The sequence below is a fragment of the Gouania willdenowi genome, chromosome 6 (genome assembly GCF_900634775.1).
Source record: "Gouania willdenowi chromosome 6, fGouWil2.1, whole genome shotgun sequence".
Taxonomy (NCBI): Eukaryota; Metazoa; Chordata; class Actinopteri; order Blenniiformes; family Gobiesocidae; genus Gouania; species Gouania willdenowi.
In genome coordinates, this window is record NC_041049.1 from 62744427 (window position 1) to 62764589 (window position 20163).

At 36.8% G+C, this 20163-nt stretch overlaps 1 protein-coding gene and 1 pseudogene across 1 annotated transcript in view; one reads left to right on the plus strand and one right to left on the minus strand.

Moving 5' to 3' along the window:
- roraa (RAR-related orphan receptor A, paralog a) overlaps positions 1 to 20163 on the plus strand; it is a 326587-nt gene that overhangs the window by 42683 nt on the left and 263741 nt on the right. The gene's annotated exons all lie outside the window — the stretch shown is intronic.
- LOC114466235 (uncharacterized) lies at positions 3534 to 3651 on the minus strand (annotated as a pseudogene).

Here is a 20163-nt window from a genome sequence, read left to right on the forward strand (position 1 = left end):
CAGCAATACACAAGATTATGCCAAATAACACAAAACAACAACAAAAATACACAAAATGACTCAAAATAATATACCAAATTACAGAAAATGAAAACAAAAGTAGACAAAAAGATAAGAGAATAACTCTGCAAACACACAGTACTAACAAACAAGCAAAACAAAAACAGAAATACACAAACTTTACCCCAAAAAACACAAATACACAATGTGACTCCAAAAACCATATATTTTACAGGAAAAATACACAAAAGGACAACAGAAATGCACAAAAAGCACACAAAAATACTATAAAAACTATTTGTTGTTTCCTGTGTTATTTCTCAAATCGGTCATGATTCTAAATGCTGACATGAATATTGATAATGTGGCCCTTCGATCAAACAAACACATTTTTGTGGCCCCCGCTGTGTGGAAGTTGCCCACTTCTGTTACAGTATAATGGGTAGGTGTAGATATTTGCTGAACCTAAAAGCTCTCTTCATCTTGCATTGTTCTATAATTCTATCTTATATCAACTATTGCGTAGAGGTCTGGGGCAGTACCTATAGCAGTCATCTGCAAATTTTATATTCATATTGTGCACAATGTAGACTATAGGGACCATACCAACTCACTATTCTTAAAATCTAACGCTCTAAAACTTGACAACTTGATAAAAATAAAATATTTGTTATTAATATACAGTATAAGGCCAGAAATGACCAACTTCCAATAAACAGTCAACAAAAGTTTGCTAATAGAAAGGGGAGATACTGCCTAAGGGATCATTTATTGTGAAGGTACAGTATGCTCATACTACACTGAAAAATCAATCTATCACACAAAAAGGTGTCAACTTATGGAACGGTTTTGATGAAAACCTGAAAAGTGCTCCGAGTCTGCAGATATTCAAAATACATTATACGAAGTGTCAATAGTTCTGGACCCAGACCTCAGACAAACCTGAATATAGTTCCAGCACTTCCTGTGCGCATGCGCAGTTCCGTCACTGCTGGACCGTTTCTCCATAAGCGTAATTCTTCCTTCCGCTGGTGTGGGTTCAAATCCCACTTCTGACATTTTTTTTTTTTTTCATTTTAACATATTTAGCACGGCTAATTCACCTTTAAAAATACATATACGAAAAAAGAAACATTTTAGGGTATTTCCTGGTTTAAGGATAGGGTTAGAGTTAGGCTAAAATAAAACTGACGGAACTATAGCTAGAAGGATACGGGTCCGACAGTTCCAAGGACGGGTCCAGCAGTGACGGAACTACCGGCATTTGGCAGACGAATGCGCACAGGAAATGCCGGAACTATGGTCAGGATTGTTTGAGGTCTGAGTCCAGACCTTAAACAATCCTGACTATAGTTGGAGAAATATGCAAATAACATTGGATTATAGCTCTTTTTTAACTGTAGGTAACCCTGTATTATTTGGAATTAATATAAAAGCTATTAGTGCTGTCGAGAGCATAAGAAAATTGTACGATTAATTACTCATGCTCTGTAATTAATGAATCTAGTTAATCTCGTTTTTAATCGTATCTGAAATTTGATGAGAAACACCCTCAACTTGAGGTATTTTCATTTAAATGACATTATTGTGGCAGATCAAAACAATATATAGGGATGTAACAATTAATCGTAAGGCAGTTAAAAATTGATTCATAGTTATCACGATTGACATCGATACCTTGAAAATTGAATCGCAGTACTTTTTTTAAACAGCAGGGGGTGCTATATATATATTTATCTCTTCTCTTGTCCAGCAGTGTACCGGCGGGCGGAATCCGCTACTATTTTCTTTCTGGCCGCCTTCTACTCTTACATGTTAATGTTACATGTTAATAAATTATTCCTTACCCCTTTAGCACCGAAAGAATATTTGTAATATTATGTGAATATCTGTAAAAGTCACGTTTTTCTATTAGCTGTCTGCTAGCATAGCATCTCTTCTTCACTGCTGGATTAGCTGCATGCCAACCGACCACTGGGTTACCAGCGCCCTCTGCTGGTCCAAACAAATATCTGACCTAAATCCGTGCAATGATGGTTTTTTTTTTTTTTTAAAGTCCAATTGTTAAGGCACAAAATACATTTTCAGTTGCACTTTTAAAAAGAAAAAGCACTATTATGCAGTTTTGCATTGTTTACTATAGAACCAGAATTTAAATTAATAAGCTTCTTCTTCATTTGTATTATTCCTTTATTTATTTCATTCAAGATTTATTTTTAGTTAAATTGCATTGTTTTGAATAGTTTATCAAGGGATTCTTTTGACAATTAAAAATAAAAGAAAAATAACACTATTTTCTATTTTTTCCCCCCCAAAAAATGAAGGAATATTTTTCAGTCATCATTTGACAGTCTCATTTTGGAAAATAAATCGTGAGAGAATCGTATAGTGAACCCAGTATCGTGAATCGAACCGTATCGGGAGTTGAACGAATTGTTACATCCCTATTGATATATAACAAAATGGTTTTCATTAGGTAATGTTTGATTTTAACAGACAAGAACAGATACAGGCGTAAACATTTACATTTCTCTGTATTTGAGATTATATTCCTAAAGTCTACCTGTCATTTTGCTGTGTACTTTTGTCAATCTCCAAATAATAGAAAATGCAATTGAAATAAAATGTCATATGTAGTGCTATAAGTTAGCACATCATAAACAGTAAGAACACATTTCTGACACCAAACTTTTTGATTTTTCTCTCCTTCAGATAATATTTATCCAGTGAGTGTGTTAATTTGTCAGTCAAGGTGTACTTGCAGCATGTAGCGGTTAGCACCGTCAGAGTGTCCGTGCTAGCTGTCCGTGCTAGCCGCTACAATGAGGTGGTAACGGAGGCTACAAAAGCTCTGGTGATAAGGCAATTTCTTTCTTGCACAATTTGCACACAAGGCTGTAGTTTTCCATCCGGTGTTTTTAAAAGCCAAAATTATTGCAAATGAAGCTGAGAAGCTAGTCTCCGATTTGTTATTGTAGCATGTGCATCAGTATTATGGGTATACCGGGAACTCTTGAAATAAGAAAGGTTCCGCACTGTTTGGAGTGCTAAAAAAAAAGCGATTTATGGCGTTATTTTTTTAGCGTGATGATTTTTCCTGTACTTAATTATTCACAATTAACACCTTAAAGTGACAGCCCTAAATACTATATCATAAACACCAATATAATGTATGTATCAATATGTGTAGTTTGTGATAAGTCTGTGTGATGTTAAAATGTACTAAAAAGTCTTCTTTACTCTTGTTGATGTTAATAATGCATCAGTTTTATATAGCGCTTTATCATAGACACTCAAAGTCGCTTTACAGAATTATTGCATTATTCTTTCACTCCCCACTTAGTGGTGGTAAACTGCTATTGTAGCCACAGCTGCCCTGGGGCAGACTGACAGAAGCGAGGCTGCCATAGTGCGCCATCGGCCCCTCCGACCACCACCAACACTAACTCACACACTACATTCATACCAGGCAATGTAGGTGAAGTGCCTTGCCCAAGGACACAATGACAGATACCACTGGGGTGACTGCCACCCCACTGTGGCACCTGGAATTCTCAGTGGTCTCCCATCCAACTACTAACCAGGTCCAGACGTGCTTAGCTTCCGAGATCTAACGGGATCGGGCAATGACAGGCTGGTATGACCACAATGTTGTTATTTGTATGTTTGTAATGATGATTTAATATGGGGTAGGCGCTTATACACTTTCTAGCTTCAGCCTACTCTTTTTGAGCTTTCATTACTGTCTAATGATGTATCTTGTGTTTGGTAAAATTATGAATGTGAGTTGCTCAAATAAACTCAACTAAAATCAATACTATATATCAGTGGTTCCCAAACTTTTCACAGTCCCGTACCTATTCAGACATTTAACAAAAGCCTACTCCCGCATACTTAAAAAAAACATAATAATGTATTGTCATACACAATGTAGCCCTACAGTAAAAAAAAAAAATGTCTCTGAAGTTTATCTATCCTGTAGAGGAATCATATATACTGTATCTAGAATATTTGCATTTCCTGAAGAAAATTGTGAGGATGTAGGTGCTGGCCTGCATTATTAAACACTGCATTAGCATTAAGCTAGCATTACTGTTAGCATTAGCTAGCATTAGCTAGCATTACTTAACATTAACATTAGCCTAACATTAACGTTAGCATTTGCTAGCATTAGCATTTGCTAGCATTAGCATTTGCTAGCATTAGCATTTGCTAGCATTAGCATTAGCTAGCATTAACATTAACCTAGCATTAATATCAATATAACATCAGGCTAATATTAGCATTAGATAGCATTAATTAACATTGGCCTTAGCCTAGCATTAACATTAGCATTAGCATTAACTGAACATTAGCATTAATATAGTATTAGCCTAGCATTAGTATTAACCTAAGCATTAGCTAGTATTAATTAACATTAGCTTAGCATTAGCATTAACTAGCATTAACATCAACATAGCATTAGCCTATCATTAGCTTAATATTAATATTAACTAGCATTAGCCTAGCATTCGTACTAGTACCCCCTATGACAATTTGCGTACCCCTGGGGTACCATTCCCCACATGAGGAACCTAGGATTATATATATATATATATATACTGTATATGTACTGTATATATACTGTGTATATTTTTTTGAGTAATCTGTAGGAGACATAACTCATTGAGATGACATTGAAAGAAGAACTGGAAGTGCACCATTCCTTGGGACAACCTTCCTGCTCTCAGGGAACAAAAGTCACCATCCTGGCTGTCTCAGCTAATGACTTGGGAGAACAAACCTTGGTCTCTTAACATCTAAGAATGATTATTTTTAGATCTGGTCAATGTTGAGCTTATTCCTCTTCCATGAGCCCACTCCCACTACCAGTTCTTTCAGATATCAGATGTGGAAATTAAAGCTAAATGACTTAAGGGAAAGATTCCCCCTCATTGCAAGTAGGCTACTCTGACCTTCAATAACACTAAGCTTGACATGTCTATTTCCCCTTTTCTGGGAAAAGGCTTTAAAGTCATCAAGCTGGTTAAATGATGGCTTGATGTTAGCTGCACTGGCTTCAGGGCAGGGTTGGGGTCAATTATAATTGTAATTGTAATCACGTAATTGATAATTAATTACAATTATGGCATAATTATAATCTTAAATGTAATTTAAAAAATCTGTATTTGACTTATAATTGAGTTAAGATAATTGACTTTGTAGTTGTAATTACTATGAAAATAAAAAAATAAAAAAATAAAATTTGTAATTTATTTGTAATTGGAAAATATGTCGGTTATTGTAATTATCATAATTTAATTGTAATTGAACCTGGATAATTAAAAAAGGAAATGCAATTGAAAAATTTAATTTTTGTTTCCATTCAAAAGACACTGTAAAATGTAATTTTCCCTTCATTTTTTTTAAATTACTTTGTTCTGAGGACATATATTTATCAAAAGGATGGACAATGGGGAACCACCCATCACAGCCAGACGGACTGTCGCAGGTCAACCCACGACCCTCTTGACGTTGCTGTCCCAGAGGGTGCGCCCAGCGGTTTGAGAACCACTGATATAACGTAAATATTAGGAATGTTTTTGTTGCCTTAGTTTGTGGAATGCAAAGAAGATCTGTAGTTTTTGGTTTCATGTATCTTTTCATGTGCCCCTTCTCACCTCTGTGCCTTCTGGCTCACAGGAGAGCCGAGAGCTTCAAAGTTCTTGTTGATGTTTTTTAGACGTTCTGGTAATGAGATGAACATAAGGGGAAGCTGTTTTTCCGCTGGGCTTTGAAAAAAACATTTGGTAAAAAAAAATGTTTATGAAAACCAGGGCTGGCTTCTCATTAGCTATTCTACCCATTCCAAGTGTTAGAGCATTAGTGGTTTGGGTGAAATCCGTGTACCGTTCGTTCTTTGGTTATTCTGTTTTAAAAGCAAATCAGAATAACAAACGGCGTGGTTATTTTTGTTTTACTGACTTAAAACCAAAAGAGAAATATCAAAAACCAGATAAGCAGTGTACACGAATTGGGTGGATAATCTTTTACAAATTTGGGTATTTTACACCCATCAAATGCCTCGGACCGCCTGTGAGACCACTGTGAACATACAGGGGAACTTGATTAGTTAAACACTGCAGAAGGAATGCAGGAATGTGAGCTAAAACTGACAAGATCAAACACAGTGAACGTAGAGACGCTGGCCAGTGTTCCAAGTGTACTACATTATTCATGTTCTCCAACTTGGGGTCCTAATGAGAGTCTGGTGGCTGTTTTTAGAGTGAGATTCATGGAAATCAGTGTGACCCCCAACTTTAGACTGTGGACAAAGCTTTGCAATTGGGATGCAAAAAGGGACAAACTGAGTTAATCTGCAGTTTATTTCACGGAACCATGTAAATTACACATTCTTTATTACAGTCGTTTCTCTTTATGCCCATCCGCTCCATCGTTTTGACTTTTAATTTTGAACTGCAGTGGAATGTTTATATGATTAAATAGTGAATAGTTTTGTTAATAAAAACAAACTGTAATTCAGCACTTATGTGATTTGTAGTTTTTCCCAACATAAATAACAAATGGAAATAAAAATAAAAGGTTTATCAAAATGTAAAATTCTTTCAAAAATAAAAAAACATAAATTAATTAAATTCAAAATAAAAAATAAGAAAAAAAACGTTCTCAGGCTCGAAGTATAGCTACATTTATGAACTCTAAAACTGAGAAATTACGTTTCATTGGTCACTATGATGTGATGCATTTGATTCCTGTCATTTTTTGTAGTTTCACAATGTCTATTGATCATTTTAAAACAAAAATAATAATAATTTACTCAGTAAAGTTTGGGTGTAATTAATTACTTTACATCTTTTAAAATATATTTAAGTACAAGTAAAATTACTGATTTAGAAATATTCTCAAAAAAGTACAAGTGCCAGGGTTGGGGTCAATTATATCTGTAATTGTGTAATTGATAATTAATTACGATAATGGCATAATTGTAATTATTCTAAAAATATGTTGCTGTCGTAATTATAATTACAGTAAATTGTAATTGAGTTCATATAATTGACTTTGTAATTGTAATTGCCATGAAAAATATATGAATAAATAAATTGTGAAGTTAACAATTATTAGAAAAGAAAAGATAGGAAAGAAATCAGATGATATATTTGTTTTTAGTGTATTTTACAGTTGATTTAGGACCTGTTATCATAAGAGATGCTAACAGAAAGTCTAACACAAGATGATGGTTAACTTTTATTAGGTTATTTATTTCAGACTCAGAAATTGTGATTTATTGTAATTGAGGACAAAATTGTAATTGACTTTCTGAGGATAAAATCAATTGTAATTAAATTTTAATTGGAAAAAAAGCTTGTCACTGTAATCGTAATTGAATTGTAATTGAACATGGGTCATTGAAAATGTAATTGTAACTGAAACATGCAACCCTGACAAGTACCGATAAAAGCAAGTCAATTACAGTAATGTGAGTAATTGTAATCCATTGCTTTCACCTCTGCTTAAGAGCACAATAGGATCATGATCTGCTCCCCCAGAGAGTTCTCACATCAAGCAGTAAAGGCCTGTGGTTAAATTCAAAGTTTACTGCTAGCATTGCAATAAGCTACAAAATACAGACGATCAATGAATCCATATTAACACCACACATCCCTTGAAGAATGAGCAGCAGGCTGCAGCTGAACATGTTGTCTTCACTCTTGGATCAGAAATGGCAAATAACATATTCAGACTGAAGGGCCTCAATTAGACACTTTAAAACTCTGTGTAATTGGCGTCTCGTTGCAGATTGCCTGTGGATACAGAAAAAGCTCAAATGAATGCAGCTTAACTTTGAGTCTGCAGCACTGCGATTGTTCTGAAGCATTGGTTGGATGAAGGTAAACCGTGACACGGAAACTTTATACCGAGGAGAGTGCTTTGGTACCGCAGCATCTACGCACTGCAGTTAGAGACTAGAACCAAACTAAATGCACAGCCCTTATTGTTCTAAACCACTGGTTCTCAAACCTTTTTTGGCTCAAGTACCCCTTTCTCTTATTTCTGAATCCAAGTACCCCCTTTGTCCGACTACAACTAAACAACTACAGAGCATAATGATGGAATGAATGAGTGATAACACACATTTTAAATAATATCATTTTGTAAATAAGTGGAAAGAAACAGTATTTAGTGCAGTGGTTCTCAACTTTTTTTGGATCTTCTACCCATTTTTTTCAAGAATGAGTTTTAGAACTTGATTTATTTTTGTCATATAATACAGTTATTTAAAATTATTTTGTGTGTGGTTTTATAATTTGAAAAAAAAAAAAAATGAATACATTTTTAATCAGTATTATTTTTTTTATTATTATAAATTATTAGACTTTTCAGAGGACCACATTTGAATTCCAAGGTTGAAAAACACTGCATGTGCAGTGGTAGGGGGTGCATGGCTTCGGGTTAAATGTCTGAAGAAGGGGTACGGAAATGTGAAAAGTTTGGGAACCACTGTTAGAGTGAAGGAAGAAATGACTCATCTTCTTGTAAATGACATATTTTGCTCATACGTGGTCAGATAAACTGTGCAAACTGCAGCACAGGCTTTGGCCCACAGTAACACATTATGACACTGATGGAGCTCTTTGGGAAAGAAAAACAAAATCTGGTCGTGACTTCAGAAACATTCGATGTGAAGTTCTGTAAGTTCGTGACCGTTATTGTAACCGTATCCATAAGCACTGCAGCTAGCTAAAGTATGAAAACATCTGCATCTCTGCCGTCACAACTGTTTCCTCGACGTATCAGGACTATTGCGGCGTTGTTGCTTCACTGGAGCTGTGTCGACAGGGCTGACTGCTCTCCAATCCAAACATGTCAGCCACAGCCGCAGCCGCTTTTTTGTGTCTCTTCTGCAGACACGAGCAGCACTCGGTTTGTCACAAGGAGAAAAGCATGTGTAGTGAAGGAAAGTCCACACCTCGGCGTACGCAGTGTGATAATCAGGGTTGGGGTCAATTACATTTTTCAATTCCAATTACATTTTTAAATACCCATGTTCAATAACAATTCAATTATGATTAGTTACCTTCATTTTTCCCAATTACAATTAATAACAATTATTCAATTATTTTAATCCTCAGAAAGTCAATTACAATTACATTCTGAATTATTTCAGTTACAATTAATCACAATTACTGAGCTTGGAAAAAAAAACCTAATACAAGTTAACATTCCTTTTTTTTTTTTTTTCTTTAAAGGCTCTTTTTAAATAAATAGTCTCGGCTTCATTCCGAGCGGCCAACTTGGATTATATCGTCACCGCGCGTCATCGTGACCGGCCGAGCATGCGCAGAACAACTGGAATTAAATTAAAGCGGAATTAAGTGTTTACAAGACCAAGGAATTATTTAATTTGGAATCAAAATCACAACAAACCAGCCACTTAATTTGGATTTAAGTTTTATTCGGAATTACATTTGCATTTGGTATTGTGCCAACTGCTATGTTTACATGGGAGCTTTATTTTGATAACTGACCTTGTAAACACTTAATTCCAGCGGCCCGGACTAGAGCCCAGACTATTTATTTAATAAGAGTCTTAGAAGACATGGATATAATGAAAATAGTGGATGGATGCAAGCATAAACATGCAGACATTCACACAGACTTATTACACACACACACACACACACACACACACACACACACACGGACATCTGCAAATGGAACATTTGCATACTAAGACCCAGTACTGCATGCACAGGTTGTAATATCATTGTACTAGTTGTTAAAGCTGCTATCTTTACCAATGAGCAAATATGTATTCCTGGTTATTTTTTTCCGGAGTTTTACTGGGCTATATTTACCGGTGATTAGTTCCTATCTCCTTCTCCGCGGACCAAAGTGAAACTATATGTTATTGTTGAGCTGCTGCTTCAAAACTACAATCCAAATAAAAGTGGAAACAGTTCTTATTATTAGGTCTTCTATGTTATAGCCGAAAATTAAAGGTTGTGTGTGTTCCCGATAGATGTGATACGTCACGTTCACCCTCTGTCCAATCAGAACCCTTCACAACCCCCAGACCTAAAGCGGAATTGAATAAAGCCGAATAAACCAGTTTTACATGTAAACACGAAGTAGACCACTTTTATTCTGAATAATTAAATTTGGAAAAGTTAATTCCATATTCAAAAACCTCATGTAACCATGGCCCCTGTCTTGGGTCTGAGTGACTCTGTGCTGCTTCACTTTGCCGCGGAAACGTCGTATTAAGATGGTGAAATTTTGGTGGAGCAGATGCAGATATTGAACTTGCGGGGGTCTGTTTTCTGCGTTGCTCCTCGGTGTAGAGAAAAGGCAGGTGGGATTAAACACTCGGGTTGCTAACCTTCTCTTTCTCTGACTTAACAATCCATGTATTGAAGTCCTGTCAGCGCAGTGCTTTGTGTCTTACATAAGCATTTTGTGGCCGTGTGCATCTTGAATAGATCTGTAGAGCTGCTCTGCTAAGTAGAACTATCACACATGATTACACTTACAAGTTACAATACTATTACGTCCTCTTTTGCAACAGTTTCCCCTGGCACTTTAGTTTTTTCCCCCACTGAGTTCTATTTTATTGATTTGGTCAATATTCAAATATTAAGTTGGTTTAGATCAGTAGTTCTCAAAGTACCTCCTTTCACTTATGTTTGAATCCAAGTACCCCCTTTGTCTGACTACAACATTTTGCTCATGAAGTATCATCGTGAAAAAACAATGGAATGATTGAGTTTTAACACGTGTCAAATAATTCAGTTTTGTAATAAGTGGAATGAAACCATATTTAATTCCTCCTGAATAGATTTAATTCTATATTTTTTATTGTTTCCGGTCGTTTCCCACCTGGTGTGGGACCAAGACTGACCCTTGTATTTTCAGTTCATCTTCTAATCAAGTTTATCATCATTAGCATCATCATCATTATTATTATCATCATCATTTTGAACTAAATATGGACATTATAAAACACCATATACTGTATATATATTTATGCTTTTATTTGTTCATTTTCCACTCTCTCTCTCTCTCATATACCCCCTGTAGTGCCATTTGAGAAACAATAGTTTAGACCAGTAGTTTTTAATGGGACACCTCCTTTCATTTGTTAGGATATAGTCATGTTAGTTGGATTGTTTGGATTAAATGCTTTAAAAGTGCTTCATAAAGCATCATTTAAACAGAAGAGGAAAACCACATTACTGTTCTACAGTATTGAAAGTTTTTGATATTTACATTAAATGTAAAACTGTCCTTATCTTATTTTTACAGCTATGTCATCTTCCTGTTTTAATGTCTCGACATAGCTTACGCATGCTACTGACTGCCATGTAGGATTGTTGCTTACGCTTGTGGTTACTATGGTAAAGATCAGGAAATTAGCTAATTCTACTGCAGATCAGCATGTTGGGTTGATGGACCTGCTGACAACTTCCACACACCAGATCATTACTCGCATTACACAGTGTTTAAAATACACTTCTGTGTTATGGTTTGGAGGTTGCTGGATCTTATTCCAGCTGATTCATGTTATGAGGCAGTGAAAACAAATAGGACTTAAGCATTGGGGCCTCAACTGAAATACAGTAGGAGCCACAGTTTTTCTTCTATGAAGCAGTGATTACTAAAGCTCACCCTTAGCAGCCTTAAATGGTAAACCCAAAGCAATAAAAGTACAAAAAGTACAATTTACATGCCCTGTGTAAATAAACAGTAATGTATGAATAAATGAAATAACAATTACTTATTTATAGTAAATATAATCTAAATTACCATCAGTAAAACATTAGAGAAGAAAATGTACCTTACATTGGTCATCCATTCTCATTCCTCAGATCTACATTTTGATCATCACGGCAATTACAGAAAGTTTGCAAATGCAGACATTTTTGTTTAAAGTAAGTGAGAAAAATAATAAAATTTTGTAAAAGTGATCTGGCCAAGGTTCATACAGTATGTGGCAGTTTATCAGAAGAGTTATCTTTTTTCCTAGTAATGCACAGTTTAATACTACACCGGAGCCTACCTGTTTCAGGTCCACAATGACTGGACAAATTACTGAAATGATGACTGATAACTGGACAAATGCATTATAATGCGCAGTATTACTGTTCTAATTACAATTAACACTGCAAGCAGCATTGAATGGGCCCTCACAAGTACACGCATGTCGGAACGTGGCGCACGTTGAGGTGTTTTGCATGTCGGGGCAGAAATTTTGAGGTGTTGAGACGTAGCTGACCATTTTCAAGGATTGTATCACAAACTATCCTGCAATGTTCTGTGCAAATATAATGTCTATGATTTCCTTTTACCAATAGGTGGCGCTATGACAATCAATGACGGTTGGGTTAAACCATAATGCATTTTTTTGGCATACAAATGAAAGCTTCAATAATTAATTAGCATATACTTAGTGCTACAAACTCTTAATAACTACCATAAGCGTAGCACAGCATCCAAGTGAACATGCCGCTAAAAGGAATATTTCACTCTATAAAGATTCAACTTTAATGTCAAAATTGTTTTATAACACAACCAAATAACCATGTATGTTTAAAACAAAAAATATGAATGTGTGAAGAACTTTCACAGTGCAGTGTTGGATGCACGTGTAGAAATTAATTTGTTTTAGTCGTCTGGCTCACTGATGGGGTCTGTTCCCAGATCCTCTTGTGGTGTTGGAGGTGCTTGATTTGTTTGTGTGTGGGCATAAAACAGACCTAAATCATTAGACAATAAGGTTGCATTGTGTAATCTTTGGGAATGTGTGTTTGTGCTAGTGTGGTAGAAAGAAATTACAGTACTTACCCAGATCAGGGAAATCCTCAGTGTACTGAAGTAATAGTTCTTTTGTTGTTTGCAGTTCTTTTCTTTTTTTCATTTTGTTTGCAGTGCTTTCTGTAAGTATTGTATCTGTGCCCTAAAAAAAGTCTGCGGCTGCATTGAAGCTCTCTGGGAATGTGCAGTCATGCAGAATTTATTTAGGGAGAAAGTCTCAATATCCATGGCAATTCTGGTCTGATCCGTTGTCAATATGGTCTCGTCCATGCAAGCGTACTGTATGAAGAGTATTGTTGATGATGTGATGATGTCATCAGTTTTACCTCTACAGTGATGATGTCATCAGTCCCAGCTGGGAGCAATTACTTTCCAAAAGGCCAATTTTCAAGGGGGCCCTATTAAGTCATTTTGCCATTCACATGTGCAATTCCCCCAAAATATCCAATTTTTGGCCAGTCCTAATATGCATTCAAATTTTCATGAGAACTTGAATGTGTTTAGGCCTTCAAAAATGCTATCACTTTTTCATATTAATAATAATAATAATAATAATAATAATAATAATAATAAAAACAACTTGCATTACAATAGGGTTGGTGCTCGGGCCCTAATTATTGAGCATATTACACTTACTAGTTTGAATGCACCACTGGTCAGTAACTTTAATCATTATAGTTCTTGTTTCTTCTTCTCTGATTGGTTGGACTTGTGGAGTCACAACATCTCCATCAAGGTTCTTTGGATGTAATTTTTAAAAAAGGATGGCCCTGAATATTTTAATGGAAAAAGACTTGGAAAAAATGTGTGTTTATTCACATTCTTTAACTCTCCTTAATTCAGGGACTCTAGTTAACCTAACTTAGTATACGGACATGGGTCTGAATCATAGACATTGCCTCTGTGAAGCAACAATGTAACATATTGTCCCATCTATAAAAAAAGAATGTCAATTTTGAACATTAGCTGCATTTCCATTACCCTTGGAAATGTGCCAAAATCTAAATAGCTCAATAAAAACTGGTAATGGAAACATCTACATTTCTAAAAAAAACACTCAAATATCGCTACAAAGTTGTTACGCTTTCATGAGGAGGAATTTCAGATGTTTAAACATTGAAATATGTCGCAGAAGTGCTATGGAAACACCTTTTCCGCAAATACACATCACAGAACGTGACGTACATGGTCACGTGATCACTTCTCTCCAAGAAAACATGGTGTGCAGAAGGAAGAGGAGACCGGGACATGTGAGTGTTATATAAGGAGGTTTGAAGCGTCCGTCTTCCTGCAGCGAAGTCTCGCGGGATGAGATTCCACGCTCAGAGCGCAACTATACTTTGTCGACATTTAGAAATATAGCTTTTATTTTGCGAAAATCTGTAATGGAAACCCAGCTAATGTTTGGTGAGACCATTGACTTTTGGATTTTCTAAAACACAAAGTTATTCAGTACACAGTTCCAGACTTTAGGCATTTTAGTGTATGTGCAGCGGTGGTCATACACTTTAACTTATGGGTATCTTATTGGTAATAATTAAAGGTGGAGTGTGTGTGCGTGTGTGTGCGTGTGTGCAAAAGAAAGAACAACCCGCCGCGGCTCGGCTGTGTTATTCTGTAGGTGCTTAAATGTGCAGCGATAGCCTTTGCCCCTCTGAAAGCGCTAGATGTTGCCGCTGCCCACTCGCTGACTAAGTACAGGCTGAATTTGCATATTTATCTGTTTAATTGGTGGGGCCACTGCCAGAATGAAGACTTTTTTTGGGGTGAGCTTTGGAGTCCACACTAAATTTATTACAAAGATATGGGGGAAGCGATAACAAAGCAAAGTGCTCACTCATGAGTTTCCTGTGCTTAACCTGATAATCGTTTGGGCTCATAAACACTTCTCTGCCCACACAGAGATAATTGGCCAAGGGATTTTAAAACAAGCAGAATGCTCTCAAATAGTGTGTACTATGATGATCTGATATATTGAAACTAGCAGCATACACTGTAGATTGGTTTAATTCGCTGTAGGACAGTAGATCTACATATTGCAACTCTTTTGGTATCGTGGTTAGATTTAATGTTTTTGATTGGATGAGTAGTTTCTTTTTAAATATGAGAGGTTTGTGTTTGCAGAAAACAACAACACAAGGGGTCCCATCTGTGTTTTACAGTTCACTGACAGTGGAAAAGCATTACTGCCCCTCCCCCTTTCCTGAACGCCTCGCATCACTCCATCTCCATCCTGTTTTCTTCTTCCAGGCTTCAGCTGCGGCTCTGGGAAACTCTCTACAGCTGAACAATTGACTAATAGACTGTGATCCGTGATTCATGCAATTCATATTTTGTAAAGATGTGGTATGTTTGGAAGAAAAAAAAACATGGTGAATTTAAATTGGCACAGTTCTTGGATACAGACTTGTCTATGTTATCGATTTCATCATGGCCAGAGCAGACAGGGAAAGGTGTCTATATCCAGAGGTGAAAGTAATGGATTACAAATACTCACGTTACTGTAATTGAGTTTGCTTTTATATTTCAAAATCAGTCATTTTACTTGTATTTAAGTACGTTTTAAAAGAAGTAATTTGTTACATTTCAACCCCCAACCGTTACTGAGTAAATTATAATTTTCTGTTTTAAAATGATCAACGGACATTATAAAACTACAAAATAGGAAAATGACTAGACAACAATCAAATGCATCACATCATAGCCGACTAAACCCGATTAAACGTAATGCATCGTGCTAAAACAGCATTGAACAACGGTTATTTTCTCAGTTTTCGAGTCCATTAATTCAACTATAGAGTCTGATGATTTTTTTCAATTTTAAATTGAATTCATTGGTGTTATTTTGTTTGAAAAAGAATTTGACAAACCTTTTATTTTATACAGATGCCTTTGTGGAAAATTAATTAAGTTCCAATGAGATGTTTACTGTATGCAAGGGAACAGTGGCAAGATTTATTACCAAAAATAAACGTGGGGGGGGTGAAAGTAACGAGTAACTTTCACTTTGAGTACTATTTAATTGAGCTACTTTTTAGTTGTACTTGAGTATTTTATGTATGACTTACTTGTACTGCTATTGAACGCACCGCTGTAATAATAATAATAATAATACATTTTACAGTATTTGTAATGCACTTTACATTTGATGCCAAATCTCAAAGTGCTACAGGATTAAAAAATAAATAAATACAACACAACATATATCAAAAGACAGCACTAAAAGAGGCATTAACTGTTAAAATAAGTTTCTGTAAAAAGGTGATATTTAAGTTTTTTCTTGAAATGGCCACATTCCAATAATTTAACAATTTTCCAAGAAAAATCTACGGAATGACCGCACCGTCACATAGGCCGCACCCTATTGGCTGATGAGGTTGCCCTTCGAACGACTCAGCCAATCAGAACAGGCAGGCAGGCAGGCGGGCTGCTGTACTCCGGTTAACTGATTTTCACTTTATCCGGAGTGTTTCAGCGTGTGCTCTCTCTCTCTCTCTTTCTCTCTCTCTCTCTCTGTCTCTCTCTCTCTCCGTGTGTGTGCATGTGTCACGTCAGCTGTCAGGCTGAGAGTCTAGTGTGCGATCGCTCCTGCTAATCGTAACGCAACGACTTGACAACTTTATGGTGTTATGATTAACTGCTATTAAAAACTGGCTGAAACATCTTACATTTTAAACCTTATTGTACTTTTTATGCGCTCTTCCTGCCGTAAATGCATACAAGCCAGCACCAGTCCCCAAACTTCAATTTATTACCGGTATTTTATTTTCATTTAAACAACCAGCAACCTTATTTTATATATAAATATAAAAAATAAAAACAAATATTGAACAGATGTGTGATTTCTGCTGTCACTCGCTCCCCTCCACGATCGGACACTGCCCTGCACACGGAGTATGACGCCTCCGTCCTTAATTATTTCAGCTGTGAGAGCTTTTACTTCATTTCCCCACATTATCCGAAGCTGGTTTCTGAACGTTCAGTTCACCGTGATGTACAGTGGCTGTTACAGTTAATTCATTCCGCTGTAGGGGTGACTGTCAGTAATATTCTGCGACTGACTGAAAAATCCACACAGAGCGCACCGCCGCATTGGCCGCACCCTCAACTTTAAAGGAGAAAAATAGCGTCCTATACACGGCAAACTATGGTACTTGTGTACAATTTCAGTCAAGTAACAGTACTTCTACTTGAATAGGATATATCGGTATTCTTTACTCCTCTTTGTTTTTCTAAATCATAAAGAAGTGCTCTGAACCTCCCTCTGAGAGATGCTATTCAACTGTGCACTTATCTTTTCCCCTCATGCTGGTCGGGTGTTTTGTTAAACTGAGTATTAAGGAGAGACTGTTGAATCAGTAACTTTGTTCCATGTGACACTGCCTAAGCTCTGCAGGGTGTTGTGCTTCGGCATACAGTCTCTGCTTCCCTCAGTAGCAAAGCTTGCGCTCGCTCTGTGTGTAGGCTATCCGTGGTGAGTAGAGGGCTCTTTTGAAACTGACTATAGTGCGTGTGTTTGTGCTGCTGCCGCTGCGTTTGCTGTGCTGGGCAGGCTCTGATCAGCCTGAGCCTTGCCTGCAGAGAGCTGGCGTAGCTTCCAATCCTATTCTATGTTCAAAGGTAAAGCAGACATCTCATAGGTCCCTGTCTTTGAAGTGGTCTTCGACACCAGACTCCTATATATGGCCATTGCACATCTTTTAGAGACAACATAAACCAGTCATATAGGAAAAAAAGGCAATGCAAGACTTAATTTGCAAGACTCATATCATTTTGACAGACAAGCCTTATATTCAATTGCAGGCCTTTGTCTTGAGCTGGTTGGTATTATTTGTATAAACACACATCACCAAGTGAAGAATTAAAAAGGCTGCTGCGTTTAAGCCTCTAGTGCTGGTTGGTGGAGAAGCTGAGCCAGGATTAGCAGTAGAACAATGGTTTCCACACAATGAGCATCCTCTATATAGCACATCACTGGATCTGCTGCAAATGCAAAAGCTCACCTATAGGCATCACAGACCATTCACAGTTTGTCGATTTGTATAAATAGCTCAAGTGAATGTTATTATATTGGATGTGCTGTCTTTGACCAAACCCCATAACACTCATTTTGTTGACAAATTGAGCCATACAATGCAAATGATTCATACAATGGGTTAAATTGAACACCTCTCAGCTTGTTCTGGGGTTTACCAATGACTTAGTGTAGACAAAATAAAATGAAATACATGAATTAGCAGAAGAGGTGTATGACCACCATTACATCTCGAAGGAATATCTGTCTTAGTGATTTATTTCACCACAGAGACCACTGAGAATTAGTGTTTGAGGGTGATATTCATGGCGTATACCTGCAAATTAGCATCCTTTGGTTGCCTAATCAGAGAGAAAAAGAGCGGGGGGAAAGTGACGTAATGCCACTTTGCTGATCTCTGTAGGAGTATTTACTTGCTTACAGGTTCACTGAGAGGACCTTGTAAACAAGTCAGTTTAGTCCACGAGTCTATTGCTTCAGCCATGAGGCAGAGTCATGGAGGCAGGCTTTGTGTTTGCGTGAGCAACTCAGTTTTCAAGGTTTATTTATTGTTGGTTGTCATGAAAACAAATCAAAGGCTATTGTTCTAATGTCTTTTTGCAGAGACACACCTACATGACTGCGTAACTTGAATAAACTCAGCTGCAATGGTAAAAAGGCCTTTACTCAATCAATTTAAGGTTCTTCCTCAATGGCCATATTTTCATAGGAGCTTTATTTCCCATTTAATTCAGAATTAAAATTAATTCCTCTTTAAACTGACCTTGTAAACTAGGGATATGAATCTTTGGGTGTCTCACGATTCGATTTGATTCCGATTCTTAGGGTCACGATTCGATTCAAAATTGATTCTCATTTTAACCGATTCACGATTCAAACGATTCTCGATTCACAAATTGATACAATGCATAGTGTGTTAAAGGGGACATATCATGCTAAATCCACTTTTTTAGCCCTTAAATGCATTTTGTTATATATTTACAGTGCTTAGAAGTACAGAAAAAATCAAATTAGTCTCTTCAGGTGCTCCGTAGATATCTTTATATTCTGTTTTGCTCATATTTTTCAATCTGTTTCGATTTTTCTATTCTCTATTACGTTTTTTGAACTATTACATCACAGTATTTGCAGCGGAACTGCCAAATTAGTACATCAACTCCAGGTCCAACACAATCCGCCATTTTTATTTCTCGCTTTTATTTTGTAGTCCAAGCTCAAGGATGCCGAAGTTACGAGAGGATAAGTCAAAATGTTCGGTTGTTGGATGTAGTAACCGACACGCTTCATTACACCGTCTCCCAGCATCAGAACCTTTCCGAAGTACCTGGTTGAGTTTTATTTTTCACGGAAATGTACCCACATCTGTGGGTAAGGTCATTTTTGTGTGCGCGAAGCACTTCAAGGATGACTGCTTCTGCAACTTCCGCCAGTATAAAGAAGGATTTGCCGAAAGACTTTGTCTGATTGAGGGTTCAATTCCTTCTATCTTTGGAGATGATGAACAGAGCACTTCGGTAAGCTGTAAATAACGCTAAAAAGTGTGATGATAAGACGTCCCTGTCATTGTTTTGTTAGCATTAGCAGTTGCACCGTCTTCAGACTTCATATGTTAGTGCTGTGTGCTCGTTTTAGATCCTTGATGATATGGAATACGTGATTTAATTTAAGTCTAAAGTTTTCATTAGTCATTTCATTTTGCCGTTTTTGTCTTTGAAAAGACTGTATTAAAATGCATTTCGTGACGTTAGCTTGGCGCTAGCGTTAGCTCGGTGCTTGTGTTAGCTCACTTGTTAGGGTTCTGCAGGTTCATCATCTTCATTTTCATCTCGCTCCACTGGGTCCGACTCTGGCTCGAACATGTAAGGCTGGATGGACAAGTCTTCTGTTGTTGACATTTTGTAAATAACCTCTGAATAAAAAGTTTATGCGCCGCTACATAGCCATATCTCTTCTATCAAACTACAAAAATGGCCGAGCAGGGTGGAGTTGAACCGAGTGTCACCTGAAGAGGGGGCGGGGTATGGAGTGTCTCATTTGCATTTAAAGAGACCGCACCAAAACGAGTTGCTCTCAGAAGCACATCAGAAAAGGGGTAGAAAAGGGGTCTGTGGAGCTATAATAATGAGGAATTCAGACCCAAGCATTGCTGTTCCGCTTTATATAGACCACAACTGTATGATTTATATGTAAAAAGGAAGGATTTAAAACCATGATATGTCCCCTTTAAGGCTAATTATGGCATCAAAACAATACAATTTGTATGAGATAACTAATTCCAATGATGTAATCACACAAAGGAAAACTTAAGACAAAAG